This window comes from Delphinus delphis, chromosome 9 (genome assembly GCF_949987515.2).
Source record: "Delphinus delphis chromosome 9, mDelDel1.2, whole genome shotgun sequence".
In the NCBI taxonomy this organism is placed as follows: domain Eukaryota; kingdom Metazoa; phylum Chordata; class Mammalia; order Artiodactyla; family Delphinidae; genus Delphinus; species Delphinus delphis.
The window spans coordinates 11,010,109-11,035,541 of record NC_082691.1 but is presented as its reverse complement, the minus strand read 5'-3'; the positions used below and the strand labels follow the sequence as shown (position 1 = coordinate 11,035,541).

The 25,433-nt window shown below is 44.6% G+C and overlaps 1 pseudogene; it reads left to right on the top strand.

Annotated features, from left to right (window-relative positions):
* Window positions 1-1,961: 1,961 nt before the first annotated feature.
* Window positions 1,962-21,854, top strand: LOC132431380 (homer protein homolog 2 pseudogene; annotated as a pseudogene).
* The last annotated feature ends 3,579 nt before the right edge of the window (window positions 21,855-25,433 follow it).

The window sequence follows — 25,433 nt, the reverse complement described above, 5'->3', positions numbered from 1 at the left end:
GTAGAATACAATTGGCAAGCAAACAAAACAAATTTGCACCCCTCAGTAAACCAGGCTCTGTCCAGGCTACAAGCAGACCCTGTGCGCTGACAGCGTCACACGTGCTCCTTCCAGTGTGAGGCCACGCAATGATCAAGTGGCATTAAAATCACCATGACAGCAGACACTGATTTGCTTATATGCATTCTACATGTATTATCTCATTTAATTCTCAGTCCTAGGAGACATATAGTATTATGATCCCCACATTAGTAGGGGGGACAGCAGAGAGACAGAGAGGTGAAACAACTTGCCCAATGTCACACAGCCAAGAAGTGGCTGGGACTCAAACCTTACTGCCCCATTAAGCCTCTTTTCTCTTTTATTTTCACACACACACATACAAACACAAATACACGCTCACACACATACACACTCACACAATACACACACATACACAACCCACACTCACATACACTCATATACCATACACATATGCACACACACTCAAACATACACTCTCACATACACACACATATATACACTCAATGCACACTCACACACATGCACGGCGTCCTACAGGCCTGGGCAAGGACACAGCACTCTGGGTGTCTGTTTTGAGGTCCCTTCCCCCGGGTGGGGAGACTGCCCAGGATCAAGTTTACGTGAGGTCAGGGTCACTAAAAGGGCGTGATCTGAGGCCGCCCTTCTACTCCTGTTAGCTCCTGAGGTCAACAGGGCAGCCCCTCCTCTGGGCTGGAACATTAAAGGCATGACACCGAGTGACCCTGAGGAGAGCAGGGAGGGCAGGGTGATCAGGGCACCACAGTGAGGAATGACTGAGCTACCAAAGGGACCCAGAGGGTCCCTGCCTATACAGCCCAACCCCTCAACTCCACTCACAGGACAACCCACTCCCCACCTCCAGACCCAGAGGGTTCCTCCCCAGAACAGTGGAAAAGCTGGAAGGGAGAAGGGCTACCAGCCATGATGCTTTCTGGAGTTCCAGACCCCAGAAGCCCTCTCATCTGGCTTTGGCCTCTCACCCCTCTTGCAGGAAGGGCCCTCTTCTACCCGCACCTCCACGTCATGTCCACCTCCCACCTTATCCTTTCTAGCTGGTTTTCGTCAGTGAGGAGGGCTCTCTCTCCCAGGTGGCAGCTGGGATGGATGTGGGGAATATCAGTTCTGGGAGGTTATTGTTAGGACGGTCACCATGGCAGCAAGCATCACATCTGCAGAGCCAAAAGTGCTGCACATGGGGCTCATTCTCGCAGGAAAGCCATGGCCTCCCCTATGCCCCTTGCCTCCAGGGGTTGCTGTCATGGGAGGGATGTCACTGCCACCACCTCTCCCAGTCCTAGCCATCTGCCTGGAAGAGCAGGCTGCCGTACCCCAGAGCAGGGGTTCATCAATCTCCAATCACCTGGCCCTGACATGGCAGTCCATGCAGGACACTATGGCAGGCATGTGGGGAGATGATGGTAGTAGTGGTGGGGATGGTGATGACGGTGATGGTGATGATGATGATGATAGTTGTGGGGATGGTGATAGCAGCAGTGATGGTGGAGATGGTGACAATGATGGTGGTGATGTTGGTGATGGTGAGGATGGTGGTGATGGTGATGGAGGCAATAGTAGTGATGATGAATGATGGTGGTGATGGTGGTGGTGGTGATGGTAATGATGGTGATGGTGGTGATGGCAGTAATGATGGTGATGATGGTGGTAATTGTGGTAATGATGGTGATGGTGGTGATGGTGGTGGTAATGATAGTGACTGGTGATGGTGATGGTGGTGGTAATGATGGTGGTGATGGTAATGATGGTGGTGATGGTGGTGGTAATGTTAGTGATTGATGATGGTGATGATGGTGGTGGTGATGATGGTGATCATGGTGGTGATGGTGGTAATTGTGGTGGTAATGATGGTGATGATGGTGATGGTAGTGATGGTGGTGATGGTGGTGGTGATTACGGCAATGGTGGTGGTGATGGTGGTAATGATGGTGGTGATGGTAATGATAGTGATTGATGGTGGTGGTGATGATGGTGATGATAGTGATGGTAGTAATGACGGTGGTGATGGTGGTGGTGATTTGGCGATGGTGGTGGTGATGGTGGTGGTGATGATGATGATGAAGGCCATAGCTACAAGTTACAATGTACCCACTACACTATGGAAACTCTTCTAAAGGTCCAACACCCACCACTTCATATAAACTTATAGCAACCTTGCAAGATAGGGACTATCATTAGCCTCCTTTTACAAATGAGGAAACCAAGGCACAGACCTGTAACTGGGCTCAGATCACACAGCTAATCTATGGCAAAAATCAGTACTAGCTTCCAAAGTCGCCTGACTTTATAGTTGGTGCCTTTAATCACTACACTCTGCTCAAGGGTGACTACTGGCCTTGTGCATGAAGTGAGTGTGTGCCGACTGTGTCCAGCTCTGCCCAGGCACTGTGTCACACCAGGGAACAAGATGGGCAAGGTTGCCACCTTCACAGGGCTTACACCCAATACCAACAAGGAACAAACAAGAAAACATTGGGTAGTGATATTTGCTCTACACAGATTTAAAGCAAAGAGGGTGACAGGGTGACAACTTCAGAGTGGGTGTCCAGGAAAGTCCTCTCTGAGGAGGTGACATCATTTAAGCTGAGATCTGAATGGCAGAGAGACACTAGTATAGGGGGAAAGGGCATCTCAGGCAGAAAAAAACAGCTGTGCAACGGCCCTGTGGCCAGAACCAGCTGGTGTGTTTAAGGAATGAAGAGGACGGAGGAGAGAGTGCCTGCAAAGGCACCACCACATCTGCCATTTGTTCATCTGCATATTCTGCTTGGTACCTGAGTCCTCCAAGGGAGTCTAAGCCACCTGAATGACTAACAGACAGAGTAATAAAGCTAACCGTAGGACATGGGCAGCGTCCCCTGGCCTTTCCAAGGGCTCAGCCCACGGACATGAGGGCGCAAACCCTCCAGGCCTCCTCCTTTCTCTCCAGACATCCAAGCACAAGGTAGACAGCACGGTCTGTCTGGGAGATTCACACTCAGGGTGCAGGGACCCCTGCTGAGGCGACGCTCCCTCCCACATGCTCACACAGGCGTCTCCATCAACCAGGGCTGCTCAGGCCGGCGGGGCAGGCAGCATGACACCAGGGTCCCACATGGCCAGGAGGGGCCAGGGAGCCATGCCCAGCTCGTATTTCCCTCGCCATGGACACTAGGGACTTGTCATGTGGAAACTGCCTCCTGACGTGAGTCAGGAGACCCTGCACTCGGGTCCCTCCTGTGCTCACCTGCTTGCCCTCCCCCCACATGCTTGAAGGGTATGCTGAAGTGGCTGCAGGCCTGGGATCCCCAGCACTAATACAGAGAACCTGGGTACAACAGCTAGGGGCTGCCTGGAAACAGACGTTTGTTCCCTTCTCCCCAGGCACCCAGAGGTGGCACCCCTGGTGGTCACGGTCATGGCTGCTCGGCTCCATGTAGCCTTCAGGGACCCAGCTGCCTACAGCTCTGCTCCACCACTAGGGGCAGGTCCTCTTCCCGGGACCCCAACATGGAGACCCAACCATCAAATCCGTGTTCCTAGTGGCCAGATAGCAAAAGGGAGGATGGACAGAGTGCCCTTGTCAGCTTTGGCCACATGACCCTCCCCATGATGACCCGTTGGCCAGAATCTATCACATGACTTCACTTAGCTGCAAAGGATGCTGGGGAAAAGGTCTTGACCCAGCTAAAATGTGGGGATCCGTCACTGAAGAAGAGGGGAGAAGGCATCTTGGAGGGGGGACAAGCGGTGGTCTCTGCCACCTTACCCGTGAGCACAGCCCACCAGTTCTCCAGGTGTCAGTCCTAAGGAGCCAATGTCTGCAGAGCCCACTGCTACAGAAAGAGCAAGGGCTTGAGTACACACCAGCTCGGGGATCTAATTCTGATCCCAGTTGGGAGTCTCTGCTTTGTGACAGGAGCTGACACCTAATAGCTGTTAGGATTTACTGTTGTTAACAGACGCAAAGCACTATAAACGAAAATGTGCAGAAATTAGAGACAGCCACTTTGGAGAACTGCTTGGCGGTTTCTTACAAAGCTAAACAAATACCTTCCCTATGACCCACTAATTCCACTCGTAGGTATTTACGCAAAAGGAAAAAATTGTATGTCAAAAGAAAACAAAAGGAATTTGTACAGCAATGTTTATAGCAGCTCTATTCATAGTAGCTGAAACTGGAAGCAACGTAAATGTCCACACACGGGAGGGCAGGGTAAACAAATCAGTGTATGTAAATAAGAACAACTACGGATACACTTGACAACATGGGTGAATCTCTTGGAACTAAAGTTGAACAAAAGAAGCCAGACACAAAGAACACATACTGCAGGACACAATTTCTACAAAATTCTAGAACTAATCCATGGTTATAAAAATCAGAAAAGCAGCTGCACTGCTCAGGCAATGTGGGGATTGACTCCCAGCAGCCCGAGGGAAGTCCCTGGGGTGGTAGAACTGGTCTGTATTTCTTTGTGATTACACAAGTGTATACATTGTCAAAAATGTAGCAAACTGAACACTTAAAATCAGTGCATTTTTATGTGAATGTAATTTATATGCGTGACATGTCATTATGTATGTAAATTACCCCTAAAATTTTTTTAGCTTTATAATAGTATTGATTGATTATTTTTATTGAAGTATAGTTGATTTACAATATTGTGTTAGTTTCAGGTGTACAGCAAAATGATTTATATATATATATATATATATATATATATACACACACACACAGAGATATATATTATGTATATGTATGTATGTATTTTTTCAGATTTTTTTCCCTTATAGCTTATTACAAAATATTGAGCATAGTTCTCTGTGCTATACAGTATAGGTCCTTGTTGGTTATCTGTTATATATACAATAGGGTGTTTATGTTAATCCCAAACTCCTAATTTATCTCTCCCCACTTTCCTCTTTGGTCACCATAAAATTACACAAAATGTTGGTATCACGTGTGGAGAACCATGTTCTTCTAGTCACATGGAACAGTCCCAGCGATTGGCCAAGTAGCAGACAAAGGAGGGTCTCAAAAAATTCTACAAAAGCAGGAATCAGTGACAACAGTGCAATAACATTAAAAATAAATAACTACAGGAAGACAATTACATCCACTCAGCAGGAAATTTAAATTAGAAACTACAGAAACTACAAAAATGAAACTTATAAACGGACACAAGTGACCACCATGCCTCACACGCTGTGAGATGCAGCCAAGCAGTGTTCAGGGGAGATAAGCCAACTTGACTTACTAGAAAACAAGCGAGATTGAGAATAAACTAAGATTTACAGCCGAAGACACTGGAAAAGAATGACAACCTCAAGAAAGGTAAAGGGAGGAGTTTGATAATGCCAAACAGAAACTAGTGAAATAAAAAACAACCAGTAGTAAAACTAACCAGTAATACCCAAAGCTGGATCTTTGAAAACATTTTTCATAGTAAAATAGACAAATTTTTGATGTCTGGTCAATAACAAAAATAAGTCCAAAAAGGTTAAAATGGGGGACAAAAATGAAATAAAGAGATAAAGGTTACAAAAGAACACTATGCACAGAACTTCACCAATAAATTGGAAAAACGTAGTTGAAATGGAAAATTTTCTACGAAAATACAAATGACTCATAGAGACTCAAAAGTAAAATACCATAGAAGAAATGCAAAAACTACGGTGAACTTTGCACAATAAGAATGTTTTCACTTATTATATTTGTACTATTTTTAAAAGTCAATGAGAATATGAAAACAAAAAGGTAAGTAAACAAACCCAACAGCCCTGACCAGGAAATGACCAGGGCCCAGGGCACCTGACAGCCTCTGCCCAGGTGCACGAGGAGCTTGTTCTAAATTTAAAGGACTAAAACATCAGGAAATACTGGGTGCTCCTTCCTTTAGTTTTTGTTTGGTTTGTTTATGCCCATGAACCTGGAAGGGGCTGCATTCCTGCCCCTGGTGCCTTTTTGTCCACTTGCCAGGCGACCGTCCATAGTGAGGGTCTACGTGGCGCAGGTGGGACGCGCCGGGAAGCAAGGAGGGTTTGGAAGGATGCGCTCGCAGGGCACCGGTTATTCAGGGTTTGGGAGGAAAGAAGGATTTGTAATAAAGACATGCATAGCAGTGCTATTTATAACCCAGAAAACTGGAAGCAACCCAAATCACCCCCCGCTGGGACTGGCCTGGCAGATACGCGGAGGAGGGGATGGAGATGCCGGGCCACGTGACACGTGGGGAGGGAGAGCTCCGTGGAGACAAGAGCCTCGTGCGTGGGGGGAGCCAAATATAATGCAGTTTGCACACAGCCACCGTAATTATGGGGCACTGCAGGCATGCGCTCCCTCAGAGGTGTCAGGCCACGGCCAGGCGGCCAACAGCCAGGGTGACTCAAGTGCTAGTGTAGCCGTGGCCCTCCGTATGCGGGCACGTGGTCACCTCTTTGCGAATGAGGACACTGGGCTCTGAGCTGTAGGGCCAACAGCGGTAAGGGTTGGGGGCACCCCAGCCCTCCCAAGGCGTAGGGGCAAGTGATCCAGCCGGTCGTGCAGCGCCACCCGGAAAGGGTCCAAATGATGGAAATAGAACTTTAAGATCACAGGCCTTAGCCCCAGGGAAGCAACGCCTACCTCTGAGCATGCTGCCTCCTCGCACACCCCGGAAACGTGGGTCTCGGGTAGCGGAGGGGAGGTAACACTTTAAACTCTCCCCAGAGGGCCACGTTCCCTCATCCTGCCAGGACTCGCCCCCCGGCCCTCTTCTGAGGTGCCCCCCACCCCGTGTGCAGGGTCTCCTGCTCTGGCAGTCATCACATGGGGGTCTCCCAGGTTTCTGGGCTCCCTCTACCCAGGGGTCCTGAGGACAGTGGGTGGAAGACGGGGCGGGTGGACTCTGCCGGGAGGCCGGCAGAGTGTAGTGGGCTCACTCCTGCCCAGGCCCCAGCCCAGGGTGCCTTGGCCTCCACCAGCTGCTGCCTGCACCTGGCCTTCCTGGTGGGTCAGAAGCTTCACACCATGGACACAGCCCTCCTGCCCCTTTCCCCGGTCCCTGACCCTCCTGCACGGCATCCCCCCAAGCCTGGCAGGCCACTAGGGTTTGCGGGCTCTCATATAGGACAGTCACAAGAGGAGGAGGCTCCTTCTCCTTCAGGAAGGTGACTACAGAAACCCTCTCCATACAGCTGGAGGGCAGGACCTCAGCTGGGGTCTCGGCAGGCTGGCTGGTGGGCCTGGACCCTCACAGCAGTCAGTGTGCACAGGCTCCAGAGCAGCCCCGACTGCGGCCGGTCCCCAGGCAGGTTGCCCCTCACACCACCACAGCTCCCTTGCTCCTACCTGGCTGAGTCTCTATCAAAGTGGCTGGTGCCCAGGGCTTTCTGCCCAGGGTTCTGCAGGGGGCCATGTTGATTCTGGTCCTATCCTAGGACCCAGGGTCTCCTGAACCCTCCACAGCTTCCCCTTTCTCTCAACTCCCAAGAGAAGCTGCTAGGGGCCACACCGTGGAAACTGCACATCTCACCTTCTTCATGGTGTTAATGTTAACAATATTAATAATAGCTACCATTATTGGCAGGGGTCTAGAAGGTACCCATTTGGAATCAGGACTTGGTGGCCATTGCAAGGGAGAAATGAGTAGGGCTGGGGGTGGGGGCAGGGCTGCATGACCACTCCTTCTGAGGGGGCAGGGTTGGGGGAAGACACGAGAGAGGAGCAGCTTTGGGGTAAAGGCATTAAGTTCCACTCAGGGCCTCCTGGCACCACCACCTGCAGCATCAGGTGAAGATGGACCTGCAGGTCAGAGCAAAGATGGAAACTGAAGGTACAGACCAGGGAATCATCAGAAGGAGGAGGGTGGGAGCCATAGTGAACGTCGCCAGGAAGAGAGTAAAAGGCCAATTATGGGTCTCCGGGGGAAGCCTGCATTGAGCAGACGGTCTGAGGAAGGGTTGATCAAAGAGATCAGATGGAGAAAGCTGAGGGTGAGAGAACTAGGAGAGGAAAGAGTCCTGGAAGCCAGAGTTGAGAAGTGTCCAGGCAGAGAACACTGGTGGTGGGTCCAGTGGCTGGGGCACAATGTCTCAAGGAGGGTGTGGGGGCAGCGGGTGGAGATAAGTGCCACCTTCTCCATCAGAAAGCTTACTTGTGACTTCCATGCCTAGACATTGTGGATAAGCTGGGACCAGAATAACCTTTCCACCAGAGATAACCATAAAACTGGATGAAATGTATGAGACAACTGTTTTCAGGCCATAGGTGACAGACAGGCCAGACTTGAATCCCTGAGAGAAGGACAACTTACAATCACTCAGCTCTGTGGCACAGAGGTCACATGGACCTGCTGAGGTAAAGATCAGATTGGGCAGAGAAGCAGTGGGAGTATGTGGGACAGGATGCCGGAGACGAGGGAGCTGTGTGCAGGTCCCCAGAACTCCACGTGCGTACCTGCAAGTCCTTGGCCAAGAGCCAGTCTGTGCATATAGGCTGGGCAGGATCGGGTCATGCTAAATTAGAGGGCCTTGGGAAACACCTCAGATTTTCCAGGATCTGCAACAACAAAGCACAAAACCAAGGTCATCAGCCAGTGACTGAACTGCCTACAAAGCAGGAGTCAAAATTCTTCAGAGGAAATTAACAGAATGTTGAGTTTTACAACATATTAGTCATAATGTCCATAGTCAATTAAAAAATAATCACTATGTATACAAAGGAAAAGGAAATATGATCCCCAGGAAAGAAAAAAGCAATCTACAAAAGCTGAAAAACTGGACACAAAATGACCCAGATGTTGAACTTAGAGACTTTAAGGCAGCTATTATAACTGTGTTCAAAGAATTAAAGAAAGATATGGTCTTAATCAGTGAATGGATTGGAAATTTCAGTCCCCAAGTGGAAAATGTATATACAGATAGATCAATGGAAATGATCTAATCTGAAGATTAGAGAGTAAAAAGGCTGAAGGAAAATGAATAGTGCCTCAGAGACTTGTGGAACAATATAAAATGATCCCACACACGTATAATTGGAGTCTCAAAGGAAAGAGTGTGAAATTGAGGCAGAATGAATGAAAGCACAATGATCAAAAACTTCCCAAATTTGATGAAAAACATCAATTTACATATCGAATAATCTCAACAAACCCCAATCAGGATAAATATAATAAGAACCACACTCAGACAGACAAAGTTCTGAAAACCAAAGAGAATTCTGAAAGCAGCCAGAGAAAAAAGACACGTTGCTTACATGGGAACGATTATAAGAATTATAACAGACTTCTCACCAGAAACAATGGAAGCCAGACAACAATGAAATGACATCATCAAAGTGCTGTAAGAAAAAAGCTATCAGCCCCCCAAATTCTTACCCAGTAAAAATGTCCTTAAAAAAAAAAAGGTTGAAATAAATTCACATAAACAAAACTAAGAGAGTCCACTGACAGAAAACACACACTACAGTTAAGGTAAATGACACCAGGTGGAAACTCAGATCTACAGGAAGGAATGAAGAGCACAGGTGGAGAAACCTGGCAGACACGATCTTACCCACACAACAGAAGTGAGCATCACCAGAGTGGAACAAATCGACATTGCAGCATTACCTCTGCATCATTTATGAGGAACACAGGGGAAGTAAAACAAACGAGACATTCTACAAAGCAGCAGACCTGAACTCTCCAAAAATTTCAAGGCCCAAAAGGAAGGAAAGACTGGAGAACTGCTCTAGGCAGAAAGAAACTGAACACACACAACAGCTAAATGCAACTCGGGGTCCTGGGCTGAATGCTGAGCCTATAAAGGACATTATTAAGGCCACAGGCAACATTTGCATGGGATTAGATGGTGATATTGGAGCAAGAATAATTTCCTGATTTCAACAGTTGTACTGGGTTGATGTAGGAGAGGACTCTTGTTTTGCACAGGGGCATGGAGGGATAATGAAGAATCATACCTATGGCTTATTATCACATGAGTCAGAAAAAATACATAGAGAAACAGATTTATAAGGCAAATGCAGTGAAGTGTTAACAATTGGGGCATTTGGTTGAAGAGCATATAGGTGCTCTTTGTACTATTTTGCAACTTTTCTGTAAATTCGAGATTATTTTTAAAAAACATTTAAATAAGAAGCATCTTCATTGGGGCAAAAAGGAGGAAGAGACGGCAACAGAATGGGTCAAAGTTCAAGAAAGATAATTATTTTAAATAATTATTTTTTTTGAGGTATCACATATATACAGAAAAGTGCACAAATCACAAGTATGTACCCACAAAAAACTTCCACCTTCACCCAGCACCCAGGTTAGGAAACAAAACAATGGCTGCATGCTTCCTATCCTCTCCCAGTTACGACCCCACCCCCACTGTGACAGCCGCTATAGCAACCTTTGCCAACACAAATTAGTATGGACTGTTTGTGAGGTTTCAACAATTGGAGCTGTGAAGCATTTTCTCATTTGTGTCCAGGTTTTCCCCCTCAATACCATGTGATGTCCAAACATGTTTCTGTGTCTAGGACTAGAAACATTTTCATTGCCACACTATCTCCAACCATGCAACTATACCACTGTTCCTGCATCCATTATGCTGCTATGAACATCCTTGCTCATGTCTCGGTGAAAGTGTGTGCATTTCTTTTGGCAAATACCTAGGAGTGAATTTCTGGGTCATTGGGGATGAGTATGCTCACCTTTAATGGACACTGCCAATTCTTCCCACAGTGGTTGTACCAAGTTACATTCCCACCAACACAATATACGAATTTTGGCTGCTCTACAGTCTAGCTAGTAAGAACTGGTGTTGTAAGATTTGGGGCCGTTCAGGTGGGTGCGTGTGACACTGTGATCTTAACTTTCATTTCCCTGATAACCTGAGGGTGAGCACCTTCTCATATGTTTTTGGGCCATTTGGATATCCCTTTTTGTGAAGTGCAGTTCAGGTTTTCCCCAATTTTTCTATTGGTTGCTTGTCTTTTTCTTATTGATTTGTAGAAATTCTTGAATATTCTGGATCAGAATCCTTTGTCAGATATATGCATTGGAAATATCTTTTGCCACTCTGTGGCTCGGCTTTTCACCTTCTCGCACATTATTAATAGTATCTTTTGATAAATGTAAGTTCTTAATTTCAGTATGATTAAATGTATCAATTTTTTCCTCCATGGCATTATGCTTTTTATATCCTATTTAAGAAGTTATTGCGTACCCCCAAGGTCATAAAGATATTCTCCTATGTCTTTTTCCTACAACTTTATCGTTTCTCCCTCTGAATTAGTTCTACAATCCTTATGAATTAAGAGGGTGTATGTGCATGTGCACGTGTGTCATGTGTGTGTGTGTGTGTGTAATTTTTTTCCATACGTGCATTCAATTCACCCAGCAGTAATTCTGGAAAAGACTCTTCTTCCCCCAATTTATAAGCAAGTGTTAATGTTGTCATACATGTGTGGGCCTGTTTCTGGACTCAGTTCAGTTCCATTGGTCTATTTTTTTTTTTTTAAGAAGATGTTGGGGGTAGGAGTTTATTAATTAATTAATTTATTTTGCTGTGTTGGGTCTTCGTTTCTGTGCGAGGGCTTTCCCTAGTTGTGGCAAGCGGGGGCCACTCTTCATCGCGGTGCACAGGCCTCTCACTATTGCAGCCTTTCTTGTTGTGGAGCACAGGCTCCAGACGCGCAGGCTCAGTAGTTGTGGCTCACGGGCCTAGTTGCTCCGCGGCATGCGGGATCCTCCCAGACCAGGGCTTGAACCCGTGTCCCCTGCATTAGCAGGCAGATTCTCAACCACTGCGCCACCAGGGAAGCCCCCACTGGTCTATTTGTCTATCCTTGACTAAGGCCACCCTGGGTAATTACTGTAGCTTTGCAGTGAGTGATGATGCTGCTGGTACAAGTCCTCCAGCTCCTGTTTCACCAGGAGCTCCATTTCCAGCTGGATTCTGATTTCCCAGGGGCTGGAGGCCACGTCAGACTTCTCTCTGCGGCCCTTTCCGAGTCTAGGCGGCACCCGATCAGGCAGTTACCAGTTTAATTTGTTTTGATCCAGTCTGTCTTAGTATTTATCTTGGAGTAATTAGTCCCTTTACCTTTAATGTACTTCCTGATATATTTGAGTTTATACCTACTATGTGAATCCTTGTTTTCTATTTATCCCACCTGTTTTATATTCTTTCAATCCTCTCCTTTCTTGCCTCTTTTTTTTTTTTGATTTTTTTTTTATTATTCCAGTCTCCCATCTATTAGCCTGTTAATTACGCATCCCTTTACTTTAAAAAAAAATGTATCAAGGTATAGTTGATGTACAGTATTATTTAGGTTTCAGGTGTACAACATAGTGATTCACGCTTATTAAAGGTTATACTTCATTTATAGTTATTATATACATTGACTATATTCCCTGTGTTGTAAGCATTCCTTTACTATTATTTTACTATTTACTATTTACATGCCTTTATTATTCTTTTCGTGGTTACCCCTGATGACAATATGCATCCTTTACTTATTAGGGTATTAGGGTCTACCATAAATTAGCACTCTTTTTTTTAACCTCTTCCCAGACCTTAAAACTCTCTATTTCCATTTCCAACCTTCCTAGTTCTTTTGTTTTTATTGTCATGCATTTTATTTTTACATATTTACATAGTCCTTTTCTTTCCCTAAAATTTTTGTTGCCTGGGTCCTTCTCTCATTTATTCAGTGATAGTCACTGCTTCATGGAAAAGGTAATTATAGTGGAGAACCAAGAAATACATTACTACCTGAATTAATTTATAAACTTTAGCTGAAGCAATATTATTGAAAGCCTGGCTTTCCATGATAAGAGCCAAGCTTTGGGGTAGAGAATAGGTTTCTTTTTCTTTTCTTTCTTTCTTTCTTTCTTTCTTATTCTTTCTTCCTTTCTTTCTTTTTCTCTTTCTTTTTTTCTTTCTCCTTCCTTCCTTCCTTTCTCTTTCTTTCTTTCTTTCTTTCTCTTTCTTTCTTTTCTTCCTTCCTTCCTTCCTTCCTTTTTTAGAGGAGTACAAATTAACTCAGTAGGTTGAGTAGGGAATACTAAATGCAGAAAGGGAAGATCAAATACAAAAGCAAAAAAACATAGCAGAATGCAATCATATGGGAAGAGCTACATTGTGTTTCCCCTTTTTGTCTTTGGCACAGCACAAACAAAGGGCTCAAGGTATACTTATTTCTATTTAAAATTTTTTCTCTTTCCTTTTTTACCACCATCCACCATCTATTTGCTTATTATAGTACTATCAGAATTGTTAACTTGTACTCCCATGGGTTTATGTACATTTTGAACCTCAGAAGGCCTTATTGTTGTTGTTTTATAGAGTCACTATTCATTTAGATTTACCCTTTCCATCCATTACTCTTTATTCCCTCCTCAGTTTCCATCTTTCTATCTGGGATTATCTTTTTGCCCAAAGAACTCCCTGTACTTTTTTTTTTTTAAGTGTAGATAATCTGCCAATGAAGACTCTCATTTTTAAGTTTTTTATTTTTCCTCAAGTGTCTTCATTTCACCCTCACTTTTGAAGAATATTTTTCCTATCAAATTCTATAGTATTCTAGGCTGGTAGTTATTTTTTCCAGCACTTAAAAATGTTATTTAATGCCTTCTGATTATTCATTTGTGTTGAAAACTCTGCTATGTCTGATTGTTACTCCTTTGAAGTTACTTTATGGTTATTTATTTTTACTCTGGTTCCTTTTAAGATTATCATTGTATTTATCCTGCTTGGGGGTTCATTGAGTATCTTGAATCTGTGGACTGATAGCATTCATTTATTTTTTTTAATTATCAGCCATTATGTCCACTAATATTTCTTCTGCTCCAATATCTTTCTCTTTCTAGGACTCCAGTGTACACATTTTAGAACTTTTCAACAGGTTCCATGTATCTCTTGCATTATTTTCTGTATTTTCCATCTTTGTGCATCAGCCTTGATATTTTCTACTGTCCTATCTTCTACTAATCCTATCAGTCAACTTTCATTAATCCTCTGTTCTCTCGTGTCCTATCATAAACACACGGATTGTACTGTAAATATCAATTATTGTGTTTTCAGCTCTAAAATGTATATTTATTTATTTATTTATTTTTCCTCTAGTGAAATTCTTCATCTAATCATCTATTTTCTTTAAAATATTAAAAAGTTATTTTAAAGTCTGTCTGATAACCCCAAGATCTGAGTCATCTGAGGTTTCCTTGGTATGTCTATAATTTATAATTGAATGTTGGACACAGTCCATGACAATTGATTGAGGTTCTGGGTTCTTTTACCTTTCTCCATAGAGTGTTCATCTTATCCTCTGGAGGCAGCTAGAGTGTGGGCAGACTATCTTAATCCAAAGTAACAGGAAGCAGGATTTCAGTCTTTAGGCCTCCTTCTATCTTTGGTTCATGGCCATTCCTAGGGTGGAGCCCTCCCCAGGCCCCAACCCAGATCCTAAATTCCAATTTTTGTCTCTTCATAACCATTAGATTGTTGAAAATTCCACTCTTAGCTTCTTAGTCTCTCATCATGTGCATTAAATATATAGGCAAATGCTTCAGGGGCAACATGTGAGTTTGGGGCTTCCAGCCTCTTGAGTGCTGGCTATTTTGTCAGCACTATAATTAAAATTTTCTCTGCTTCTCCAGGAACTTGCTGAGAACTCTGCTGGCTTCCCTGCCTCTCAGGTAGTAGCCCCATGCTCAGATTCCTAGCCACTCTAAGCCAAGAACTGGTTCACACCTGGAGATGTAAGTGGTGTGCAGAATACGAGCTCACATCTCTCCAATTCTCTTTTCTTTGGAAACTTGGCTCCTCAATTCATGGTTGTCTGCAGCTGTCTGATGCCTTCAAACCAATTTTTTCATCTGGATTTTCTACTTGTTCTCAGTGAAGGCAGTGGTCCAGCCAAGTCCTCCACCACAGCTGGAAGTAGTAACTCGAGGAAGGGATGGCATCAAACTGGAAACTGAACAGGTTTCTCTCTCTCTCTCTCTCTCTCTCTCTGTCTCTGTCTCTCTCGCGCGCACACACACACACAAACTAATGATGACCGCTGCCCCCTAAGGAGCCCTTATCACGTGCCAAACTTGGTGCTATGTACTTACATGTGTTATGTCATTCGATTTTTACAGCAACCTCATAGGATAGGTATTATGTCCAGTCCCATTTTACAGATGAGGAAACTGAGGCTTAGAGAGGCAAACTAACTTGTCCAGGCAATCTGTCTATCCCCTGGAACCGAAATACATAGAAAAAAATTTAAGTTGTTTTTATTATAATATATATGTAATATAAAAGTTACTTCAACCATTTTTAAGTGTACAGTTCAGTGATATTTAAGTACATTCACAATGTTGTGCAACCATCACTACTATCGCTTTCCAAACTTTTTCATCACTCCAAACAGAAACTCTGTAGCCATTAACCAGTAACTCCCCATCCCACCACCATCCAGCTGCTGGTAACCTCTAATCTACTTTCTAGCTCTATGAATTTGCCTATTCTAGATATTTCAGATAAATGGAATCATACACAATTTGCCATTTTTTTCATCTGGCTTACTTCCCATAGCATAGCGTTTTCAAGTTTCATTCATGGTGTGGCATGTACAGTAGTCCCTCCTTATCCACAGGGGAAACATTCCAAGCCCCCCAGTGGATGCCCGAAACTGTAGATAGTACTGAACACTATGTATATTGTGTTTTTTCCTATACAGACATACCCATGATCAAGTTTAATTTATAAATTAGGCACAATAAGAGAATGACAACAATAATAAAATAAAATAATTATAACAGTATACTGTAATAAAAATTATGTCACTGTGGTCTCTCAAAATATTTTATCGTACTGTAGTAACTCTTCTTCTTCTTGTGATGATGTGACATAAGAAAATGCCTACATGCTGAGATGAAATGAGGTGAACAAAGTAGGCATTGTGTGTGTGATGTAGCATCAGGCTACTATTGACCTTCTGACCATATGTGAGAAGGAGGATCATCTGACTGGAGTGATCCTGGAACATCGAGCCATGATGATGTCAGTGGTTGAATGTCAGGAGCAGACAATGTCAGTGATTGGGGATCTCGGGCAGAATGGCACAAGATTTCATCACACTACACAGAATGGCAGAAATTTAAGACTTACGAATTGTCTAAAATTTTTCCATTTAGTATTTTTGGATCACAGTTGACCATGGGTAACTGAAACCTTGGAAAGTGAAGCCATGGATAAGGGTGAACTGCTATATCAGAAATTCATTCATTTCTATTTCGTTGTACGGATATACTATATTTTGTTTATCCAATCATCAGTGGATGGACATTTCTGTTCTTTCCACCTTTTGGCTATTGTGAGGAATGCTGCAGTGAACAATGGTGCACAAGTATCTGTTTGAGTCCCTGTTTTCAATTCATTTGGGCATATATCTAGGAGTGGAATTGCTTGGTCATATGGCAATCCTATGTTTAAGTTTCTAAGGAGCCACCAAATTGTTTTCTACAGAACCTGCACCATTTTACGTTCCCACCAGGAATATGCAAGTGTTCTAATTTCTCCACATGCTCACCAACACTTGTTATTTGCCTTTCTAAAAAACATTATAACCATCCTAGTATGGGTGAAGTGTATCTCATTGTAGTTTTTGCACTTCCCTATTGAGTATTGACATGGAGGATCTTTTCATCTGTTTATTAATTATTTGTATATTTATTTTGAAGAAATGTCTATTGAAGTCCTTTGCCCATATTTTAGTTGATTTGTCTTTTTGTTGTTGAGTTGTAGGAGTTCTTTCTACATTCTGGATATTAAAACCTTATTTTCAGGCTTCCCTGGTGGCGCAGTGGTTGAGAGCCTGCCTGCCAATGCAGGGGACACGGGTTCGTACCCCAGTCCGGGAAGATCCCACGTGCTGCGGAGCGCTAGGCCCATGAGCCATGGCCACTGAGCCTGCGCATCCGGAGCCTGTGCTCCACAATGGGAGAGGCCACAACAGTGAGAGGCCCACGTACCGCAAAAAAACAAAACAAAACAAAAAAAAACTTTAATTTTAATGAAGTCCACTTTATCTAATTTTCTTTGGTTGGTGGTGCTTTTGGTGTAATATTTAAGAAGCCAATACAAAATCCAAAGTTCTGAAGATTTATGTTTTTTCTTCCAAGAGTGTTATGCTTTTAACTCTTATATTTGGGTTGTTAATCCATTTTGAGTTAATTTTTGTGTATGGTGTGAGGTAGGGGTCCAACTTCATCCTATGAAACAGGCAAATTCATACAGACAGATTAGTGGGTGATTAGGCCTGGGGATGGGGGGGTGGGATTAGTAGTGACTGCTAATGGGTAGGAGGTTTCTCTCTGGGGTGATGAAAATAGTCTACATTTAGACAGTGGTGATTGTTGCATAACTCTGTGAATACATTAACAACCACTGAATCGTACACTTTAAAAGGGTGAATTTTATGCTATGTGAATTATATCTCAATAAAGCTGTTATTAAAACAAACAAACAAAAAGAACAGCTGGTTGCCCCTTAGGAGGGGGACAGGCCTGGCAGCCCCGCCTCCTGCTTCTAGGAGAGAAAACATGCTGCCCTCCCGTGGCCTCCAGTGGCTGCCGGCCAGACTCTTGCACTGCCAGGGCTGTGTTCTAAATCAAACACGTGGCCCAAGCCCAGGATTCTTTCTCCTCTGCAATGTCACATTTTAGGGAGCCCTTCCTGCACTTGGAGGGGCACGGGTGTCAGCATCCTCCCAGGGGCCCTGGAGAGGCAACCTTAGTGGCCTTCCTAGGCAGAGGCTGTTGACAACGGGTCCAGAAAGGAGAAGGCGGCAGACACGGGGTGAGGACTGTGCCTGACAGACTGTGTATGGGTCCCTGGGCCACCCCCGGCCCCCTCCGTATGACCCAGGCTCTAGGCTGGGAGCAGAGGGCGGGAGCCAGTCTGGTTGGTGCCGCTGCTGTGTGGCCCCCAGTGGGCCTCTGCCCGGGAAGCTCGGGTTCCCCACCAGGCCCCAGGGGCCCTGAGCCGTCTCTGACTTCGTGCCTCCCAGCAGAGCAGGGGCCCAGAGGAAGCAGAATGCAGCTGGGTGCGAATGCAGGCTGGGGAAGGCAGCTCCCTGGGGTCCAGTGGCTAGGACTCAGCGCTTTCCCTGCTGGGGGCCAGGTCACGCAATGTAGCCAAAACCAGCAAACCAACAGACGAACAAAGCAGCCTGGGGAGAGGGTCCTACAATTGTCCCCGTGAGGTCCATGAGGCCAGGAAGGAGAAGGACCAGAGCGTAAGCTCCCAGGAGGGCATGGCCCTCCACCTCCTGGCTCAGAGGCCCTAGAGGCCTGGCTGGCCTGCGGCCCCTGGTCTCAGGCACTTGCAGCTCTTCAGCAGGATTCAGCAACCACCTGGCCGCTGCAGACCCGCCTTGGCATTTTAATTACAGTCATTAAGATGCCTCCTTTTGCTGTGGCCATGTATCTTCCAGGCCTTTCTGTGCAGAGCACCTCAGCCTCATCCCCTCCACCTGGCTCCTAACCCTCTCCCCTGCCCCTCCAGGGCTCACAGTCCCCTAGGGCTTCCGGTCCCCGGGTCCTCAGCTGGAGGGGCTGGGTTCTAGGCTGCACCTCAGGAACCCCGCCCCCAAGGTGCCCAAGTGTGCTCACTGCAGTATCCCCTGCCCCCAGCCCCTCCCCGTTGGGAGCCCCCAGCCCCGTGTGCTGCCTCCACACAGGCTCCCCGTGGAGTGGGGACTCCTCCACGGGGCCACTGTCCCTCCACAGTCTGGGTGTGACACACACCCTGTCTGTTGGTCTGTCCCCTCGCAAGGCTATGAGCAAAGCACCCGTCTCCTTGTGCCCCCTCTAAGCCCTGGGCCTGTGTCTGAGTCTAATTCCCAGGAAAAGCTGTTCAGCCAAACTTAGCACAAAATGGCAATTCTGGGGTTGAACTCTACCTAGCAACAAGATTAGCAGCTGATTTTGCAAACTGGTATTTTTATCTCTGGGACTGGAACGGCTGAGAAAAGTGGCCTCCTCCTGCGCCACCTGGGGACCCCACGTCCCCACACGCTCCTCCTGGCCCCAGGCCCGGCTCTGCCTTCCCTTCTTGCTTGCAGGGGTCCCTGAGCCCGGGGGGTGGGGACGGGGATCGCGAGAGCCTCCCGCGAGCAATGTCAGCCCCCAGGTCCGTGAGGAGACTCTGGATGGACGCTGAGGCTCCCTAAGCAGCCTGTCTTCCTGTCCTCACTCACTGTCTCCCTCTTCCTTTTCCTCATCCCTCTGTCCCCCCATCCCAGATCATTTGCACTTTCCACACTGTGCTGTGCTTCGTGCCCCAGCAGACGCGGGGGTGGGGGGGTGTCTGTGGGGCCGGGGTCACAGCAGGCTGGGTAGCTGCACGATGCTCTGGACCACTTCCTCGCACCCCTCTCCCAGCTCCTCTCTGCCTGCCTTCTCTCCTCCCCTCACAATGATGGGAACCTTCCGGCAGCCTCAAGCCCCAGTGCCATTTGTGTGGGTTGCCATCTGCCAAGCTGTCATCTAGGAGCCATCATGGCTCCTTGTTTTAGAGAGAAAATATCGTGATGGGAAAACCTCCTGGAAATGGACTTCCAGTTCCAGAACAGGATGGATGGCGTGGACTCCCTTTTCCAGTTCCTCCTCCCTGGACATAATCCAGCAGACACTCATTAAAGGATCCTGAAAGCTGGAAAGAAGTCAGGCAGCCTGGGGCCACGGGACTTGAGAACATGTTGTATGTCCCGGCATTGCTTTTTATCTCCCACATCAGGGCTGGCGCAGGGGCCTGCAATCTGAATCGCCACTAGGCATCGACAAAACAGGCAGACAACAGGAAAGGCTGCCCTCGGGCCCAAGGATGGGAGAGGGGAGGCCCAACAGAGCTGGTGCTGTGGGCTCCCCCACCAGACACCTAAGGGAGAAAGCGTCATGGAGCCCTGAGTCTCTCCACCTCCAGCCAGTGCCATGCAGAGCCCCAGGCCCAGTGGAAGCACGCCGACCTCGCTGCCATGCAAGAACTCCAAAAACTAAACCTTGGAACCCTAGCCCATAAAAGTAGGCCTGAAAGTATACATTAAACCTGAAAAGGGTGACTTCCTGCAAAAATAGAGGAGTTAAATAAGATTAAGACTCATAACATAATAACCAAAATATCCAGGATACAGTTGAAAATCCTTCGTCGTACCAAGAACAAGGAAAACCACAATTTGAATGAGAAAAGACAACCGAGGGCAATGCCAAGCTCAACTGGCAGTTGGAAGTATGGGGCAAGAATTTTAGAGCAGCCATCATAAAAATGCTTCAATAAGCAATTACAAACTTTCTTGAAAAACATGAAGAAATGGAAAGTCTCAGCAAAGAAGTTTTATGTTTTTTTATAAAAAATTTCTCTATAAAGAAAAATATTTTCTACAAAGTAAAAATTGTACCTACAGTTGTTGAGTTTTTATCAGAAATGGATGTTGAATCTTGTTAAATGCTTTTTCTGAATCTATTGAGATGATCATATGGTTTTTATCCTTCCTTTTGTTAATGTATTACATTGACTGATTTGCAGCTGTTGAACCACCTTTGCATCCCTGGAATAAACCCCACTGGACCATGGTATATGATCATTTTAATGGATTGTTGAATTCAATTTGTTAATATTTTGTTAAGAATTTTTGCATCTATGTTCATCAAGGATATTGGCCTGGAATTTTCTTTTCTTGTGGCATCCCTAGCTGGTTCTGGTATCAGGATATTGCTAGCCTCATAAGATGAGTTTGGGAGAGTTCGATCCTCTTCTGTTTTTTGGAAGAGTTTGAAGAGGACTGGTATCAATTCTTCTTTGAATGTTTGGTAGAATTCACCAGTGAAGCCATCTGGTTCTGGACTTTTGTTTGTTAGGAGATTTTTGATTATGGATTCAATCTCCTTACTAGTAATCAGTCTGTTAAAATTTTCTATTTCATCATGAGTAAGTCTTGGTAGGTTGTACGTTGCTAGGAATTTATCCATTTTTTCTAGGTTGTCCAATTTTTTGGTGTATAATTGTTCATTCCTCTTTCATTTCTGATTTTATTTATTTATTTTATGTATTCTGCTTATCTTGGTAAGTCTAGCTAAAGGTTTGTCAATTTTATCTTTTCAAAGAACCAGATCTTAGTTTCATCGATCTTTTCTATTGCCTCTTTAGTCTCTATTTCACTTACTTCTACTCTAATCTTTGTTATTTCCTTCCTTCTACAAACTTTCAACTTTGTTCTTGTTTTTCTTGTTCCTTGAGGTATAAAGTTAGGTTGTTCGAGACTTTTTTTTGTTTCTTGAGATAGACATCTATTGCTATAAACTTCCCTCCTAGCAACACCCAGCTGACCACGGCACTACAGGACTCAGCAGCCAGCGTGGAGCAGTGGAAGAGGCAGTTCTCCCTCTGCCACGATGAGAACGACCAGCTCTGGAACAAGATTTGATGAGCTGGAAGAGCAATGCAGTGAGATAAACAGAGAGAACGAGAAGACTATCCAGTTGAAGAGAAGAGTTGAGGAGCTGGAATCAGAACTCTGAGAAAAGGAGACGAAGTTGAAAGACCTCCAAAAACAAAGTGAAATCATTCCACAACTCAGGTCAGAGTGTGAATACATCGCTGAGAAACTAGAGGCAGCAGACAGTCAGAACCTAGAAGACAACGTGTGTTCTCTGAAGACGGACATTGAGAAGAGTAAGTACCGACAGCGCCACCTGAAGGTGGAGCTGAAGAGCTTCTTGGAGGTGCTGGATGGGAAGACTGACGACCTGCACAACTTCCGCAGGGGCCTCTCCATGCTGGGCGCCAACCACTAGGACCATTTCTGAGTCCCCAGTGTGTGCGTGAGACAGAGTAGCACTAGGATGTCCTCCCATTCGCGTTGCTTCTGTAAATGCAGGTGCAGGTTGGCTGTTTCCAAACCAGGGATGCCGTCCACTCTCTCCTCTCCAGAACAGAAATCTCCCCTCGCTTCTCTGGCCTTGCAAGTTTGCAGACAACTGGACAATTCTGACTCAGGAATCCAGAACTAGGTCTACCTTAAACGTTTATGCAGTCAGGGCAGGGATGTTTATATCTTTCTTAAGGGCTGTTGCAACCATATGAACTGGAAGAGTATTTTCTAATCCAAATATAAATACCCTTTCCACCTCCTGTTTTTGAGTAGCATTCATAGTATTCGAATGTCCATCAAGCCTCAGCGTATGGGGGTGTGGTGACAGCAACTTCCCTCTCAGTATATACAGACATGCTTTAAAACAACCACTTAGCAGAAACTTGTCCCGAGAAAGAAAACAAGTTTCTGGTGGGTGTGTTTTCTGGCACGGGAATCGCCTATATGCACTCTGCCTGCTTCCACCCGCCCCCAGTTTGTAGGGTTGTGACAACTTTCCTTTTCTTGGTTTTAATTTCTGAGATTACCATGCTGTGTGGACAGCATGCAGTGAGGGTGCATAACACAGTGCCTGGCACAAAGTAGGTGCTTAATAAATATTTGTTTAATTAAATGTACTTTAAAAAAAACACTTCCCTCTTAGAACTGTTTTTACGGCATCCCATCAATTTTGGTATGTTACATTTTTGTTTCCATTTGTCTCAAGGTATTTTTTGATTTCTTCTTCAACCCATTGGTTGTTCAGTAGCATGTTGTTTAATCTCCACATATTTATGAATTTTCCAGTTTTCTTCGTGTAATTAATTTCTAGTTTCATACCACTGTGGTCAGAAAAGATGCTTATATGATTTCAATTCTCTTAAATCTATTAAGTCTTTCTTTGCAGTCTAACATACAAGCTATCTTGTAAAATGTTCCACATGCACCTAAGAAGAATGTGTATTCTGTTGCTTTTGGATGGATTGTTCTATAAATATCTGTTAAGTCCATCTGCTCTAACATGTTGTTTGAGACCAATGTTTCTTTATTGATTTTCTGTCTGGATGTAAGTGGGGTATTAAAGTCCCCTACAACTATTGTGTTGCTGTCTATTCCCCCCTTTAGGCCTGTTAATATTTACTTTACATATTTAGGTGCTTCCACATTCAGTGCATACATAAATGTTATAGCCCCTTGTTGGACTGACCCCTTTATCATTATGTAACACCCTTCTTTATCTCTCATTACAGTCTTTTATTGTCTGTTTTGTCTGATATAAGTATAGCTATTCCAGCTTTCCTTTGGTTTCCATTTGCATGGGATATCTTTTTTCATCTCTTCACTTTCAGTCTGTGTGTCCTTACATTTAAAGTGAGTCTCTTGTAGGTAGCCTATAGATGGGTCTTGTTTTTTTAATCCATTCAGCCACTCTAAATCTTTTTTTTTTTTTTTTGCGGTACGCGGGCCCCTCACTGCCGTGGCCTCCCCCCTTGCGTAGCACAGGCTCTGGACGTGCAGGCTCAGTGGCCATGGCTCATGGGCCCAGCCGCTCCACGGCATGTGGGACCCTCCCGGACCGGGGCACGAACCCGTGTCCCCTGCATCAGCAGGCGGACTCTCAACCACTGCGCCACCAGGGAAGCCCCACTCTAAATCTTTTGATTGAAGAATTTAGCCCACTTACATTTAGGGTAATTATTGATAGGAATATGCTTACTGCCAGTTTGTTAGTTGTTTTCTGGTTATTTTTACAGTTCCTCTCTCTTCCTTTCTTCTCCTTCCTCTTCTTTTCCTCCTTCTTCTTCTTTCTCTTCCTCTGTGACTTGATTTCTTTTGTGGTATGCTTATATTCCTCTCTCTTTATCTTTTGTATATTTACTGTAGGTTTTTGCTTTCTGGTTATATGAGGCTTACATATAACAACTTGTAAATATAACAGTCTACTTTAAGTTGATAACAACTTATGTTTGAGCCCATTCTAAAACTCAACATTTTTACTCCTCTCCTCCCACTGCTTAATGGTTTTGATGTCACATTTTACATATATTTATCTTATGTATCCCTTAGCTAATTACTATACTCGTTATTACCACTTTTGTCTTTTAATCATCACACTAGCTTTATAAGTAATCAAACCACTACCTTTACTGTATATTTACCTTTACAAATGAGATTTATACTTTCATATGTGCCCTTGTTACTACTTAGCAGCCTTTCTTTCAGCTTAAAGAAGGTTCTTTAACATTTCTTGTAAGGGTAGTTTAGTGGTGATAAATCCCTTTAGCTTTGCTTGTCCATAAAACTCTTTTATCTCTCCTTCAATTCTGAATGGTAACTTTGCTGGGTACAGTATTTCTGGTAGGAAGTTTTTTTTTCTTTCATCACTTTGAATATATCATGCCACTCCCTTCTGGCCTGCAAAGTGTATGCTAAGAAAAAAAATCTGATGATGGTTTTATGGGGGTTCCCTTGTATGCAACAAGTTGTTTTTCTCTTGCTGCTTTTAAAATTCTCTCGTCTTTAACTTTTGACACTTTAATTATAGTGTGCTTGGTGTGGGTCTCTTTGGATTCCTCTCTTTTGGTACTCTTTGGCTTCCTGGCTCCAGATGTTTGTTTCCTTACCCAAGTTAAGGAAGTTTTCATCATTACTTCTTCCAATAAGATTTCTGCCCCTTTCTCTCTCTCTTCAACTTCTGGGACTCCTATAATGCAAATGTTAGTCCATTTGGTGTTATCCCATAATTCCCTCAAGCTACCTTCACTCTTTTCATTCTTTTTCCTTTTTCCTGCTGTAATTGGGTGAGTTCCACTGCCCTGTCCTCAAGTTGACGGATTATTTTTTCTGCTTCATCTAGTCTGCTGTTGAACCCTCTGGTGTATTTTTCAGTTCAGTTATTGTATTCTTCAGCTCTGTTACTTCTATTTGGTACTTCCTTATATTTTCCATCTCTTTGTTGAAGTTCTCACTGTGTCTATCCATTCTTCTCTCTAGTTCAGTGAGCATCTTTATGACAATTACTTTGAACTCTTTACCAGGAAAATTATTTATCAGGTAAATAATTAAATATCATTTAATTATTTCACTGAAGTTTTTTTCTGGGGTTTTTATTTTGTTCTTTCATTTGGAAACTATTCCTCTGTTTCTTCATTTTGTTTGACTTTGTGTAGCTTTCTATTCAGTAGATGAAACAACCACCTCTCCCAGTCTTGAAGGAGTAACCTTGTCTAGAAGATAAAACTTGTTCAACCCTGCCCCAACTCTTGATTTTCCCTCAAATTTTGTACTTGTCCAAACAGCCTATTCTATTTTTAATAGCTCCCAGTAGTTAAGAATGTGCCAAGACCTGTCAATGTCCCAAAGAAGAGGATCTCAGTACCTAGATTCATGCTCATGCTGACTGGAAGTCTGACCTTCAGGCAGCAGCTTTTAAAGTATGCAAATACACACAGTCCTGTGGAACTGTAAGCGTAAGCCCTGCTAGCCACCAGAGCCAGGTGATCTGGAGTTATCCCCTGGGCCA